The sequence below is a fragment of the Schistocerca serialis genome, chromosome 5 (genome assembly GCF_023864345.2).
Source record: "Schistocerca serialis cubense isolate TAMUIC-IGC-003099 chromosome 5, iqSchSeri2.2, whole genome shotgun sequence".
In the NCBI taxonomy this organism is placed as follows: Eukaryota; Metazoa; Arthropoda; class Insecta; order Orthoptera; family Acrididae; genus Schistocerca; species Schistocerca serialis.
In genome coordinates, this window is record NC_064642.1 from 468,373,390 (window position 1) to 468,389,755 (window position 16,366).

At 38.3% G+C, this 16,366-nt stretch overlaps 1 protein-coding gene across 1 annotated transcript in view; it reads right to left on the minus strand.

The window, feature by feature from the left end:
- Positions 1 to 16,366, minus strand: part of LOC126481120 (methyl farnesoate epoxidase-like) — a 189,820-nt gene that overhangs the window by 10,129 nt on the left and 163,325 nt on the right. The gene's annotated exons all lie outside the window — the stretch shown is intronic.

Here is a 16,366-nt window from a genome sequence, read left to right on the forward strand (position 1 = left end):
AGGAATTGAGACACGTAAAGTAGTTGATGAGTTTTGCTATTTGGGGAGCAAAATAACTGGTGATGGTTGAAATGGAGAGGATATAAAATGTAGACTGGCAATGGCAAGGAATGCATTTCTGAAGGACAGAAATTTTTTAAAATTGAATATAGGTTTAAATGTCAGGCATGAAGTGTAACCAAGTATGGAAGTGAAACATTGACAATAGACAGTTTAGACAAAAGGAGAATAGAAGCTTTTGAAATATGGTGCTACAAAGAATACTGAAGATTAGATGGGTAGATCACGTAACTAATTAGGAGGCACTGTATAGAATTGGGGAGAAAAGGAACTTGTGACATAACCTGACAAGAAAAGGGATTGGTTGGTAGGACACATCCTGAGACATCAAGGGATCACCAGTTTAGTGCTGGAGGAAAGTATGGGGGTACAAATTGTAGAGGGACACCAAGAGAAATACAATAAGCAGATCTGGAGGGATGTAGGTTGCAGTAGGTACTTGGAGATGAAGAGGCTTGCACAGGATAGAGTGACATGGAGACCTGTACCAAACCAGGATTCTAAAGACCACAACAACAACAACAACAACAACAAAGCAAACACAACAATTATTATGTAAAGAAGTAACAGCAATACATTTATGAGCATATAAATACATCTTAGGAGAATAAGAAGCAAAGGCCCAATGTGGCACTTATCCCAGTGTTCCCAGTTACCAGGGTAGGCAACAACTGAAACATGTGGTGTGGGATAGAGACAGAGGAGACACTGGTGCCTCTGCAATGTATGCTCCATTCCTCTCTGTGTAGAACATATCATGCCCTCACCTTTATTGTTGCACACCAGAATAGCAATAGTTGTGGGTGGGGACAAGTTGAGCATCTGAATGTACCATCCACATACTTTTTCTAAGCTTCTGGACTGCTTAAAACTCAATAATCACACATGAAAAATCAATTGATGAATAGCATGTAGTGTGCACATACTTTTCTCTCCTTGTCAGGTCTAGGGGGACAGTTTAAGAAGTGAAGAAAGGAAGCCCCCACACATATAAGAGAGTATTGCAAGGAGAGGAGTGCTGTGAGGATAACAAGCCCCATTTCCCTGTCCTGTCAGTAATGACTATTTTTCTTGTGAACTCTGGAGTACCCATTGTTGTCTTGTAATTATGCTGTACAGTACTGTAAAAGGCATTGTGCATGTATGTAAAAATAGATGTCTTTTTTCCTCATTTGTGATATGCTGTGCATTCCTGTGTGCTCCACAGCATTTTTCTAAAGAAGTTTCATAGTTTATGAGCCCAAGATCACCAATCTACAGTGACAGGAAGTCAGAGTACTGTCTAAGATATAAGACAGGGTGGAAGACTTTGAAACAGTGAGTACCGGTACTGAAAATTTTCTCTTTCTGGTGGATTGCAAAGAGGATCCACAAGTGATGTTTATGAAATCAGTGTGAAAGTGATAGATATGATTGTATTCAACAAAAGTTTTCTTACTGAACTATATACACAGAGCAGACAAAAGTCATGAGATATCCCTTAATATTTCAGACCTCCTTTTCCCCAGTGCAGTGCAGCAGCTTGATGTGACATGGACCCAACAAGTCATTAGAAGCTCCTGCAGAGATATTGTTGTATTTGTACCAAGAGCTGAAGCTAGAATCATGAAACAAAGCAGGTATATAATCCTGAAAGCTTCAAAGAAAGGCAATTTGTACTACCTTACTGTACATGGAGAAGACAATTCCTATATTTCAATGTATGGATGTGGCCCTGTCACAAATCTTACCAACAGTCAGGAAATAGATTTATGGGACAAAAGGTTAGGCCAGATTCCTGGTGATAATAATAAGAAACAGGTCAAAAGTAGTGGAACAATTTTTGAAGCATCAGGCAACCAGGTAAATCTGTTGTGCAATGTGTGTGTGTTGATGATAAAATGAAAGCCAAGTCTTTTCACAAACAGTCAGAAAAATGGAGCAAGTTAACCTCTACATTTGATACATAGTGATGTAATGGTATCTCTGACCCACAATCACTTGTTGGACTGAAATATATTGCCACATTTATCTATGGTTACTCAAGATATGCAGTAATGTACAAGGTGGCTATAATTAAACTTTCACTACTTGATCCAACATATGTGGAAAACTATTTATAATAACGGTACCCAACTTTATAGGAAAGATGTTAAGACTGTGTGCTGCAGGATTTACATTGTTAGTAGTGTTAAGGTCAACACTTGCCATTAGGTGCTGCTATTGGTATGGTGACACAGGGTTGAAACACAAGCATCAGCGTGCATTACACTAGCAGAGTCAACATGGGTCTGGACAAGATAAACAGGGCTTTACTAATAAAGCTGTTTTATCAAAACAACAGCAATAATGCTGCTGCTCTTTCCAAATACAGGTGCATTAAGGGAATATGGAGAGGTCCTCTTTCCATACTGGGCTGAAGATCATGATTCAGATCTTTGAATTAGCTGGCAATGTGGGAATTGCTCCTGGGAGAGTCTGACAGCCAGTTGTGCCACAAAATGTTGAAGAAGCTGCTGCTGCCACGAGTGAGTATGCTGGACGTAATGTGCAATCTTCAAGCAGGGCACATGGTACATCAAATCAACTGAACATTCCATGGTCCACCATTGAGAAGGTGCTATGAACAACTGTGAAATGGCATTTGTATAAACTTCACATTACTTGCCAAATCAGATGATTACCACACTCAGCAACATTTTTAATCTGGAATGTAAACATGTTACACAATTAATAAATGTTACCATCTCATGTGCAAATTAAAATGTGTTTCTTTCAATGGTTTATTTGTTATTTCTTTTCCACATGCCATTACAAATATTTCCGTAAAGCTTTATTGTCCTACAGTCACTCCATTTTCATATAGGCCCTCTCAAGCAGTGAAAGTTTAATTATAATCATCCTGAATGTACTAAAAGTGAACAGTGAAGTGTGTCAGCCATTCAAATAATACAAAGTGTATGGAAAAAATTTCTACAGAAAAAAAATGAATGCTCTGTTCAGACAATGGAGGTGAATATATGCCTAAAGAATTTGAAGGATATCTGGGAAAAAAGGTATTTGGAACTAGCTGACCATCCCTGGCACACTTCAACAAAATGATGTTGCACAATGGTTCAATCAAACCCTTCCAAATACTGTGCAATATATACATTTGGAGAGCTATATACCACAAAATTTCTGTTGTGAAGACATACCAATGACAAATTATCTGCAAAATAGAGACTTGATGGTACTAAATTATGGAAAAAGTCCTTACAAAAAATAGCATGGACAAGAACCAAACATTAATCATCTGCAATAATTCGGATGTTGTGTATATGCAAAAATGAAAAACTGATGTGATAAATTTGAACCAAATGAACAATCCCTCACGAAGACTGGATATTCAGAAACCACGAAAGCCTACAGACTGTGGAATCCAAAAACAGAAAATATAATGATTGTCAGAGATATTTAATTTGATGAAAATATCTTTCCAGCAAAACTGAACAAAGGTATTACAAAAGTGATTGATCTGAAGGCCACAACCACTGCAGATGATGAAGGAGCATCCTAGAATACAGACACTATGGGGCAGAAGAAGCCTCTGACACAAAAAAGTGAAAATTTTTAAATTTGTGTAGCTTCTGAACATAATGAAGTAGAAAAGGAGACTGAAGAGGAGGATAAGAGTGCTGAGATTGATACTACACAAAATATAATAACAACTGTGAAGTAAAAGAACCTACAATAAACAGAAGCTACAGAACACAATCTGGGTAATAAGTTGAATCAGTGATATGGCTGACAGACAAAAAAACAAATGAAAAGAAGAAGGACTATGCAGCTGAAAAGGAAAGTACACCAGGAGGAAAGCATGTAAACAGCATACAGGAAGCCATGTCAGCTGACAAGAAAAATAAATAGCAAGAAGCAATGCCAGAAGAACTGGGAAACCTAATGCAAAACTGAACCTAGACATTTTTATCACATGCTAACAACACAGAGACAATATGAACACAATGGGGTTTCAAGTGCAAGGGAAAAGGGAAGCATTGTCAGAGACAGAGTATGAGTGGTAGCTTAAGCTAATAAGCAAAGACCAGGAATTGATTTTGACAAATGTTACAGTCCAGTTAAACTACTTATGGTAACAGTGGATGAACTAGATGGGAATTCATCTTTAAATGTCATTGTGATGTGTTTGATGGCTGACATACAGTATAAAGCCTATGTGGAACTATGAATTGGTTTCACAGATGTCACTGACAAACAGTGAAGAAAATTCAGTGGCATACCAGATCAAGAGGAACTGAACAATGGGGAGTGGAACTGCAGACTTGAGAAGTACATCTGTGGCTTGCATTAGTTCAGTGGACGATGGAATGAAACACTCAACAAGTTCCTGTGCAAACGAGGGACACTGCAACCAGTAGTTGACCCTCATGCTACTGTGATCTACAGTGTGAACTCATTCTAATTGTATATGTGGATGACATAAGATTATACGGTGAGAAAAGTGAAATAATGAAAATTAAAAATATCTTAAGCATGGAATTTGAAATAAAGAGACCTTGGTGTTGCATGACATGCATAGTCAATTCAAGTTACAAGGGAAGATGGAACACTGATTTTAGACCAAACAGCATACTCAAAATAAATCTTAAAGGCATTCCAAATGAAAAACTGCAAACTTCTGAAAATACCTCTCATTCTGAATATGAAGTACAAAATGCGATAGACGAAGCAAATTTCAGCGAACAGAATGCACCAAAATACAGAACCATGATTGGAAGGCTTCTATACTTTGCAGTGGGCATAAAGACAGATTTAGCATATCCAGTGAGTTATTTAAGCCAATTCATCAGCAATCCATGCGAGGAGCATGAACATGCCTTCAAACACAAAGTTATTTGTGAGGTACAATACATCATGCACTGGCTTATTGCAACAATGATATTTTATGTGTTTGAAGTGACCCCCATTAGTAGCCAAACAATGACGATGCCACTGAACTACTGACCGAAGTATGGCTGTCAGTGTTGCTGGTGTTATAGCTGCACAGGATGCCTCGATGGTTTCTCATAGCTCATTCTGTGGAGCTGGCTTCTGTTGATAAAGTTCATTTTTCGATGTCCCCCATAGGTAGAATTCAAGAGGTGTAAGGTCTGGAGACCATTGGACACACTCAACAGATCCTTTTTGACCTATCCATCTTCTATGTACATTTTCATCCAAGTAGGTTCCAGGATTCCATGATTTTTGGTGGGATCAGCAGTGGCTTCACAGACGAAAGCAGTTAACAAAGTGAGTCATCAAGTGGATGAAGAGGTATGTGACTATCATAACACGTATGATCACAGTGCATCAAGATTAAAGACATTAACGGAACCTACAACCTCAAATATAAAGTCAAATTGCTCCAGAGGAATACAGACAGAGACAAACTACTTACTTTTCTACAAGTTAACATACGTTGTATTAGAAATAAAATTTTAGAATTAGAACATTTATGTAACACTGAGCATGTAGATGTTATATGTGTAGCTGACCACTGGTTAACACAAGAACAAGTACATATGTTCATTCCCCAAGGGTATGTTGTGGGAGACATGATATTTAGAAAACAGGGAAAGAATGGTGGGGCGGGAATTTTTGTCAAAGAAGGAATAATATTTTCCAGAATTGATGTACCTACATAATCCTCAGAGCTAGATGGGGAGTTTAGTTGTGTAAAACTAATGAATGAAAATATAGTGGTATTTAGTCTATATAGGTCGCCAGATGGTGATGTAAATTTGTTTATTGAAAAATGTGAATTAATAATTAAAAAAATATTGAAGAGTAAAACGAGAATTGCTATATGTAGTGATTTCAACATAGAAATGGTAAACACACAGAGACCAGTTGCTAGGACATTTTTGAATATGCTAAGATCATTAGACATCTATTGTACAAATAACTGTGCCACACGTAAGAATGCCTGTATAGACAATATTGTTGTGAATTTCCATAGGGAGGATTTTACAGTTAGACTTGCAGGAAGTGGACTTGCAGATCATGAGCCACTACTCCTTACGCTCTGTAAGAGGCTGCCAGTTAAAACTGAAGAATCTAAAGTAGTAGTGGTACGAAGACAGAAGGTAGAGTACATAAATATGTTTGTTGATAGATTAGGAAGTGCAGATTGGGACTTTATATATAATTGTCAATCTGGAAAAAGGGAAGCTGAAATTAGCTTTGGTAACTTCTTTAAGAAGTACACAGATTTATCGTATTCTTGCTCACCAGTAAAAAAAAGTTAGATATCCAAATGAAATGAAAAAGAAAAGTCTGAACTGGTTCACACAAGAGCTAGTAGAAATTAGACGAAACTTACATATGCTGTACCAGATGCATAAACAAGCCTCTGACCAAGGAGCAGAACAGAGTGTGAACATTCATAGGTCATATCTGAAATGCAAAAAATACTATAAAGCTAAACTTGTTCTGGCAAAAAAGCAAGCAGCGTGTAGGGAAGCAGCCTACTCACGCTGTAGTAAATTCACATCTGTTTCCATTGTGTGCCAGCCAGTCTGCTGTAACTAGCTCTGGCGTCATAAATGTTGCGCAATACCTTAAAAATCAAGCAAATGAACTAAAACTTTTCTAGCATGTCAAAAATAATACTAAATTAATGTGTGTTAAATATCAGTTCGATAACTTCAGCCATTTCCGAGATTTGGACGTTTTTCTGGAAAAATCATTGGCGCAACAGAAAAGAGCTAGAGACTTCAAAATTTATATTTAGATTCATCTTTCATAATGATTTAATAAAAACAGTACTTTGGATTTCACAAATTAAGACTTTAGTGGAAATTCATGATTTTCTGGTTTTCGTCTCAAAACTGAAGGAAGCAAGATAGATTAAGTAGGCTAGTAAATAAGGCTAGGATGTTTAGATTTAAATAGGTTGGAGGTCCGCTATGATTATGAAAATGTGTAAAGTTTCTTTTTAATACCTATAAAATTATAGCGATAGCGGATTTCAAAAGGGACAGTTCAGAGCTCATCTGCTGCGTGCAGTGTAATTTAATTAATTCTCTCGCCCAAAATATTTAACTTAGCCACGTCAAAATTTTATTATCAATACTTACCTGCGTGCTGAATGCACGTTTAAATTTAGAGCTTCTTCGGCCATCAGCCAAAGAAGCTATAAATTATTATGTATCTTGAAGTGGTGCGTTACTAGCCCAGCGGCTAGTCGGGAGAGCGGATTTGATCAGGCGATCCCTCAGCCGTCCGCACCGCGGCTTTATATATAAGAACACTGCGCGAGGAAGCAAGGCCCCAGTTCTCTCCAGACGCTGAATGACACGCCATCTGTGTCGGTAGTCGCGTCGCATCAGTGTATCTGCTACAAACAGCCTCGGGTGCCGTATTAAGTTACTAGAGATATGCGGAACCATGAAAACATTTTATGTGAAGTGTTAATTCTGGAATGATTTTCATTATCTAGCTTCAGTTTGCGTTTTGTCGTATTTTCACGTGCCGTCGCGGGACAGACATTCTACCAAATATTTAGCGTGGCGTTTGATGAAATATTTTCATCAAATTATGGCGAGCATTCTTTTTAACATTTGATTCGGACATTTATAGTTGCATCAGCGCATTAGACTCTGAACTGTTCTGTTAGTTAGGTTGTAGGGATACTTGTGGTTTTTATTAGTGAATTTCAGAATATACTCAACTATTTTGGAAAACCGTTTTTGATTAGAAATCCCGGACAATCTCCTAATTCCTCAGAGCTATAAGCTGCAGCTATAAGAACATTCTCAGGTAAAGTGGGCACTAGGATATCTATTTACTGGCTCCAAGTTTTATTAAATCACTTTCTGGGGGTCACGGAGTAAATAGAGAGCCAGTGTTGAGAACGGCAAAAGACAGCAATAACAACATTCTAAAAGCTAGAAACTGATTCAACACGCAAGCGTATATATATACAGAAAAATATTATTTTACACAAAATTATCCGCCGCCCCACAAGCGGAGAACTATATAGAAAGAGCTCCCAATAAATGCAAGGTAGCCTGGCAAATAATAAAACAAGAGAATACACCGAAACGCACAGAAACAGCTCTGCTTGATCCTGAAGAATTAAATGAGTACTTTTTAAACTCAGTTAAAGAAATAAGTAGCAGTATCAAAGCAACAAATTCATCTGCAATGAACCTTGTTGGAATACCACTGCCTGTTAACCTGGCATTTCAATGGAGGGCTGTCACACCTGCTGATGTTATAAAAGCTGTATCCAAATTTTCAGGTTCTAAAAGTATGGACTGTTATTGGTTATCAAATAACATAATTAAAAAGACAATACACTCAATCGCCAAACCATTAGCTTACATTTTTAATAAATGTGTAGAATTTGGAGTTTTTCCAGATGCACTCAAGGTATCAAAAGTTGTCCCAGTTTTTAAAAAAGGAGACAAACATCTCCTCCAAAGCTACAGACCAGTCTCCATTGTTCCAATATTCTCAAAGGTATTTGAGGTGATGATACACACACAAATAAGCAACTTCTTTGAAAAAAAACAATATCCTATGTAACAATCAGTTTGGCTTTCGAAAGGGGAAGAACACAACAGGGGCCATTTTGGAAATCATTGACCAAACCTTAACAGCTTTTGAAAATAATAACATGGTATCACTGGTATTATGTGACCTAAGCAAAGCTTTCGACTGCATTCCTGTTGACATACTACTGGGGAAACTAGAGTTTTATGAGGTGAGAGGGAGCACTTTACCTGTGATAAATTCTTATTTAAGTAACCGAAAACAATTCGTTTCAGTCAGAAATTTAAATTCTTCCATCATGGAAATCAGCACAGGTGTACCACAAGGGTCTATCCTTGGACCCTTCTTCTTCATTGTCGCTATTAATGATTTACCTAAAAATATAGCTCACCCTGTTGTGTGTTATGCTGACGATACAACACTATTTACCACACATCAGAACATTTCAGATCTGAATTACCTAACAAAAGAAACACTAGATAAGGCCCTGGACTGGTTTGCAGCCTTTAAGCTCCTATGCAACCCTGACAAAACACAACAACTTTTAATGGGAACATCAAATGAAGTAGGCAATAAGTCGGTAAAACTCTTAGGTATTCACATTGACTCAAAACTATATTGGGAGGAACATGTCAATCATGTATGTGAAAAAATATCTCGGGTGGCATACCTTCTCTTGAAACTGAGGGAGGTAGTGAGCTTGGAGTACCTCAGGGTGACATACTTTGGGCTATTCCAGTCACATATTTCATATGGTCTGATTATATGGGGGCACTCCCCTCACATCAAAAACGTATTGAAATTACAGAAAAAAGTCATATGTATAATATGTAAAAGAGGTCATACAGAGCACTGTTGTCCTCTTTTTTCCAGACTCAGAATACTTACAATTATAAATCTATACATCTATGTGTCTGTACTCTATATTAAAAATAATATTTCAGAATTTATTGCCAGAAGGGAAATACACGAACACAACACCAGGGCTAACGGTAATTTAGACATACAGCACCACAGATTAGCGAGAATAGGAAATTCCCACGAAGTTAACCCACTCAAAATGTTCAATAAACTGCCAGTTCATTTCAGTCTATGGATACAAATTCTTTTGAAATTAAGTGGTACAGCTGGCTGTCAGATCATCCATTCTATGACATTAAAGAATTCTTTGAGATGCCTGAGGAAAATATAAGCATTTAAATGTTGTCTGTAGTTAAACATATTATTTTGTGCTGTGGTTAATCGTGGGTAATTACAAAGTTTATACTATAAACAATAAAATACCATATTATATTAGATTATTAGATAGCTTCTTGCGTTAACTTTTAAAAGCTATCCTTTGTAATTTGGTACACTGCCATGCTTCAAATGTATTCTATAATGTATTGACAGAAGTTTATTTTATTATTCTGTATGTACTAGTACATCTTGTATGACGAAGCCAATATCATTGTAAAATGATCTATGGTGAATAAAATTCTTGAAATTCTTGACAACTGTGTTGTAGAGAGGCAGAGCACCAGTTTGTTGTAGGTAAAATCTTTCATTCTCGTCTCAGATGGCAAGTATAATTGATTTTAGTAGCATATGAAGATGCACCTTAGCATTTATGATACTTCGAAATAAGAATGGTCCAATCAAACTGTTCAATGAGAGACCATAACCACATGTTAATACTCAGTAGATACATGTTTGTCCACGAGAACATGAGGATTTTCAGGAGCCCATTACATGCGTGGTGGTTTACAGTATCGTTCAGTTTGAATGGTGCTTCATCTGACCAAGTAATCATCCCTGCAAACCGTTCATCCTCATGAAGTATGCCTTCAAAACACTTGCAGTACTCCATTCTTCAATCTGGTTTGTCCTCATTCACAGCGTGCAGCAGTCTTGGATTGTACATTTTCCATTTTGCAGCATTCAGAATTTGTTGCATGATTGATCCTAAAATGCCAATCTTAAATGTGTGAGAGTAAGGAGGCAGTTTAATTACCACTGAGGCTAAGTGAAGAAAAAATATACAGTTTCTCTAGTTCTGTCTATAGCTGGACAGCGGTAACAGTAATTCTCAATCATACCATTCGGAGTAACTTAAAACTTTGGGCCTCCACCATTCACAAATACAAAGATGCGTGAAAACTAGAAAATTTCAATCACAGATAATGAAAGTTCACAAAATAACTTAGATACTTCATATGATGAGGTATTCAACTTTGATATCCTTGGGGTTCCTGCTTCAGAAAATCCTAGAATTTGGCGTCGCTGTTGTACTAATTTTTAAATAAAATACAGAGTATATAACTTTTCTTGTTTTATATTGTGACTGATTAGCGTGTACATTGGTGGAATAAACACCGGCCATCTGACAATAAGGCAGACTGACTTCATGGTTCATGTGCCACTTACTTTTACATAAAACTAAACAATCGAATACATCATTAATTATAAGAATTACAGAATAACAATTACAAGTCATTAAAGGTCATTAATAAATCGCCAGGTACTGATGGGATTCCAATTCGGTTTTACAGAGAGTACTCTACTGCATTGGCTCCTTACTTTGTTGTTGTTGTTGTGGTCTTCAGTCCTGAGATTGGTTTGATGCAGCTCTCCATGCTACTCTATCCTGTGCAAGCTTCTTCATCTCCCAGTACCTATTGCAACCTACATCCTTCTGAATCTGCTTAGTGTATTCATCTCTTGGTCTCCCTCTACGATTTTTACCCTCCACGCTGCCCTCCAATGCTAAATTGGTGATCCCTTGATGCCTCAGAACGTGTCCTACCAATCGATCCCTTCTTCTAGTCAAGTTGTGCCACAAACGTCTTCCCAATCCTATTCAATACCTCCTCATTAGTTATATGATCTACCCATCTAATCTTCAGCATTCTTCTGTAGCACCACATTTCGAAACCTTCTATTCTCTTCTTGTCCAAACTTGTTATCGTCCATGTTTCACTTCCATTCATGGCTACGCTTCATACAAATACAATTCAGAAACGACTTCCTGACACTTAAATCTATACTCGATGTTAACAAATTTCTCTTCTTCAGAAACGATTTGCTTGCCATTGCCAGTCTACATTTGATATCCTCTCTGCTTCGACCATCATCAGTTATTTTGCTCCCCAAATAGCAAAACTCCTTTACTATTTTAAGTGTCTCATTTCCTAATCTAATTCCCTCAACATCACCCGACTTAATTCGACCACATTCCATTATCCTTGTTTTGCTTTTATTGATGTTCATCTTCTATCCCCCTTTCAAGACACTGTCCATTCCGTTCAACTGCTCTTCTAAGTCCTTTGCTGTCTCTGACAGAATTACAATGTCATCGGCGAACCTCAATATCAGGCTTTTTGCAGATGATGAAGTAGTTATCTATAATGAAGTTCTATCCGAGAGAAGCTGCATAAATATTCAGTCAGTTCTTGATGAGATTTCAACGTGGTGCAGAGATTGGCAACTTGCTTCAAATGTTCAGAAATGTAAAATTGTGCATTTCATAAATCGAAGAACGTATTATCCTATGAATGTAATATCAGTGCGCCACAGTTGGAATTTGTGAACTCATACAAATTCCTGGGTGTAACAAAAAAATGGTTCAAATGGCTCTGAGCACTATGGGACTTAACATCTGAGGTCATCAGTCCCCTAGAACTTAGAACTACTTAAACCTAACTAACCTAAAGACTTCACACACATCCATGCCCGAGGCAGGATTCGAACCTGCGACCGTAGCAGTCGCGCGGTTCCGGACTGCAGCGCCTAGAACCGCGTGGCCACCGCGGTCGGCCTGGGTGTAACATTTAGTACAGATACTAAATGGAACAATCAGTCGCGGGTAGAGAGCAGGTATCAGACCTCGGTTTGTTGTTAGAATACGAGGGAAATACAAACAGTCTGCAAAGGAAATTGCTTAAAAATCACACGTGCGACCCAACCTCGAATGTTCCTCAAGTGTGTGGGGCCTGTACCAAACGGGACTAGCAGGGGATATTGAACGTATACATACAAGGGCAGCACGAATGGTCGTAGGTTTATTTGACCTGCGGGCGAGTGTCACAGAGATGATGAAAGAGTTGAATTGGCAGACTCTTTAAGATTGATGGAAACTATCTGGAGAAAGTCTAATAACAAAGTTTCTAGAACCGGCTTTAAATGATGACTCTAGTACACGAAAACCTCTTTCATATCGTTCCCTTGGCGATCGTGACGACAAGATTAGATTAATTACAACTCGCACAGAGTCATTTAACGAATCATTCTTCCTGCGCTCCAAGCGGGAATGGAACGGCAAAAGGCCCTAATAACAGGTACAGTCAGACGTTCACTCTGCCATGCACATCACCGTTGTTTTGGAGAATATAGATGTAAATGCTATCAACTTTTCTTGCGGGGACGTGTCCATCATCTTCTTCGAAGATACTGTGCAAATGTAAAAGCCCTTGCGTGGCTTTTGGGTTGTGTGCTAGATGGAATTACCGGAATAAAGCAATGTCACCAACACAACTTGTCTTCGTCGTTAAGCGAAGCACTCAGTAACAGTGGGACATGCTTTTATTTTACACGGATGGGATAAGTACGTGAAAAATCAAATAAGTCAAACCGTTATTTAATTTCCTCACATTCGGATGCACAATACTAATGTATTTTGTGAAGATCAAAACCATTTATCCACTATAGGCTGAGTAATTTATTGAACAAGTTGAACTTTGTAATCAACATTTGTTGTGGATATAAACCGGTTTCGTTCGGTGACTGTTTTAACCCTTTTAGTGCCAAATACGATCTGATCGTGATCCAGATTTTCAGCGAAAAATGCCAGTAACGATCTGATCGTGATGCCTTTCTCATTCATTTTTTCCGCGCTTGAAGGCAAAGTCGTTAGTATTTCCTAGCGAATGAGAAAGGCATCACGATCAGATCGTTACTGGCATTTTTCGCCGAAAATCTGGATCACGATCAGATCGTATTTGGCACTAAAAGGGTTAAAATCCAGCTGTAACGACCAACATCATCCGAAATTGTGCTAAACGCATTCTCTGAAAATTATTTCGAGCAGTTAGTTCATGAGCCCACGCGAATAGTAAACGGTTGTGAAAACACACTTGACCTCTTAGCAAAAAGTAATCCTGAGTTAATAACCGGCATCAAATCCGATATAGGGATCAGTGAACACAGGGTCGTAGCGAGATTGAATATTGTAATCCCCAAATCCTCGAAAAGTAAGCGAAAAATATACCTATTCAAAAAAGCAGATAAAAATTCACTTGGCGCCTTCCTGAGAGACAACCTCCACTCATTCCAAATTAATAATACAAGTGTAGACCAGATGTGGCTTAAATTCAAAGAATAGAACACTGTTGTAGAAACAACGAAACAAACATGCCAAATTTAAACAGACGCAAAATCCCCAAGATTGGCGATCCTTTACAGAAGCTCGAAACTTAGCGCGGAGTTCAATGCGAGATGCCTATAACAGTTTCCACAACGAAACTTTGTCTCGAACCTGGCAAAAAATCCAAAGAGATTCTGGTCGTATGTGAAGCATGTTAGCGGCGAGAAACAATCAATGCCTTCTCCGCGCGATAACAATGTAGATACTATCGAAGACAGTGCTGCCAAAGAAGATTTACTAAACACAGCCTTTCGAAATGCCTTCACAAAAGAAGACGAAGTAAATATTCCATAATTCGAATCGAGAACAGCTGCCAACATGAGTAACGAAGAAGTAAATATCCTCGGAGTAGGGCCTAGTGAAGCAACTCAAATCACTTAATAAAAGCAAGTCTTCTGGTGCAGACTGTATACCAATTAGGTGGTATACCAATTAGGCTGATGCATTAGCTCCATATTTAACAATCATATACAACCGTTGGCTCGACGAAAGATCCGTCCCAAAGACTGGAAAGTTGCACAGGACACACCAATATTCAAGAAAGGTAGTGAGAGTAATCCACTTAATTATAGGCCCATATCATTAACGTCGACATGCAGCAGGATTCTGGAACATATATTGTGTTCGAACATTATAATTACCTCAAAGAAGACGGTCTCTTGACACACTGTCTACATGGGTTAGAAAACATCGTTCCTATGAAACACAACTAGCTCTTTATTCTCATGAAGTGCTCAGTGCTATTGACAAGGGATTTCAGATCGATTTTGTATTATCGCGAAATATGGGAGAATGTGTCACAGAAATGATACAGGATTTGGGCTGGATATCATTAAAAGGAAGGCGTTTTTCGTTGCGACGGAATCTTCCAATCACCAACTTTCTCCTCCGAATGTGAAAATATTTTGTTAAGACCGACCTACATAGGGCGGAACGATCACCACGATAAAATAAGGGAAATCAGGGCTCGTACGGAAAGATATAGATGTTCATTCTTTCCGCGCGGTATACGAGATTGGAATAATAGAGAATTGTCAAGGTGGTTCGGTGAACGCTCTGCCAGGCACTTAGATGTGATTTGCAGAGTATCCATGTAGATGTAGATTGATGTTGGATATTACATCTGCATTTGAAATCTCAATGGCTACAAATTGGCTAGTATGAAAAATAAACACTGAAGTAAAAGCTTAACTTGTCCTAAGCAACTAATTGGCCTGTAATAGAAGGACAACATGGTTTCAACCTTCAAATCAGTTATAACAATATTATGAAAAGGATACTTGCTACTCACCATATAGTAGAGATGCTAAGTCGCAGATAGGCACATCAAAAAGATTATCAGAAAATGAGCTTTCAGCCAAGAAGCCCTTTGTCGAAAACAGACAATACACACACACACACACACACACACACACACACACAAACACACACACATACATGTGCAAACGCAAGTCACACACACTTGACCACAGTCTTTAGCTGTCGAGTATGGCCCCAGCAGCCAGCGACAGTGGTCCTCTTCGTGAGTTGCGTTTGCCTGTGTGTGTGTGTGTGTGTGTGTGTGTGTGTGTGTGTTGTCTGTTTCCGATGAAGGCCTTCTTGGCCGAAAGCTCACTTACTGACAGTCTTTTTGTTGTGCCTATCTGCGACTCAGCACCTCCGCTATATGGCGAGTAGCAGCTATATTTTCATGATGTTATTACATTCCATCCTAGATTTTCCAATGTTTCAAATCAGTTATTTTTTTACGAGGAAACCTGTGGTAATACTTTACAATAGTTACCGTATTAGATACTTCTCTCTCTCTCTCTCCCTCCCTCTCTCTCTCTCTCTCTCTCTCTCTCTCTCAACTCTAGACGTTCTTTTTTCACACATAATTCTCTCTCTCTCTCTCCCTCTCTTTGGTTTGTATTCTTGCGTCATTTATGTTTTAGGAACATGTGTGCTTCCACTCAAGCGTGAAAAAACGGTTTCATTTTTCACACATAATTCTCTCTCCCTCACTTTGGTTTGTATTCTTGCGTCATTTATGTTTTGGGAACATGTGTGCTTCCAGTCAAGCGTGAAAAAACGGTTTCATTTTTGGCATGACATTTTCTTTTATTGACAGCTTCTGATCAAACCTTCATTCGTCGAAACATGTTTCTGCCTGTGCTCTGTTTGGTGTGACAAACAAGACGTACGGTAAAAAAATTTAGACGTCTTAGAGAAGGATCTAGGCATTTGGCTGTAATTACAAAATGTTTTCGCTATAACAGTCTTTATCCTTAAGCTGTTACTAGGACGTAAGGCTATCTTGGCTATGTAGAACGGATATCTATTGAAATTCAGTTAGTTGTATACGGAAAAACAAAGTGATAAGGAAGATTCATTTGGAAAAGGATGTTA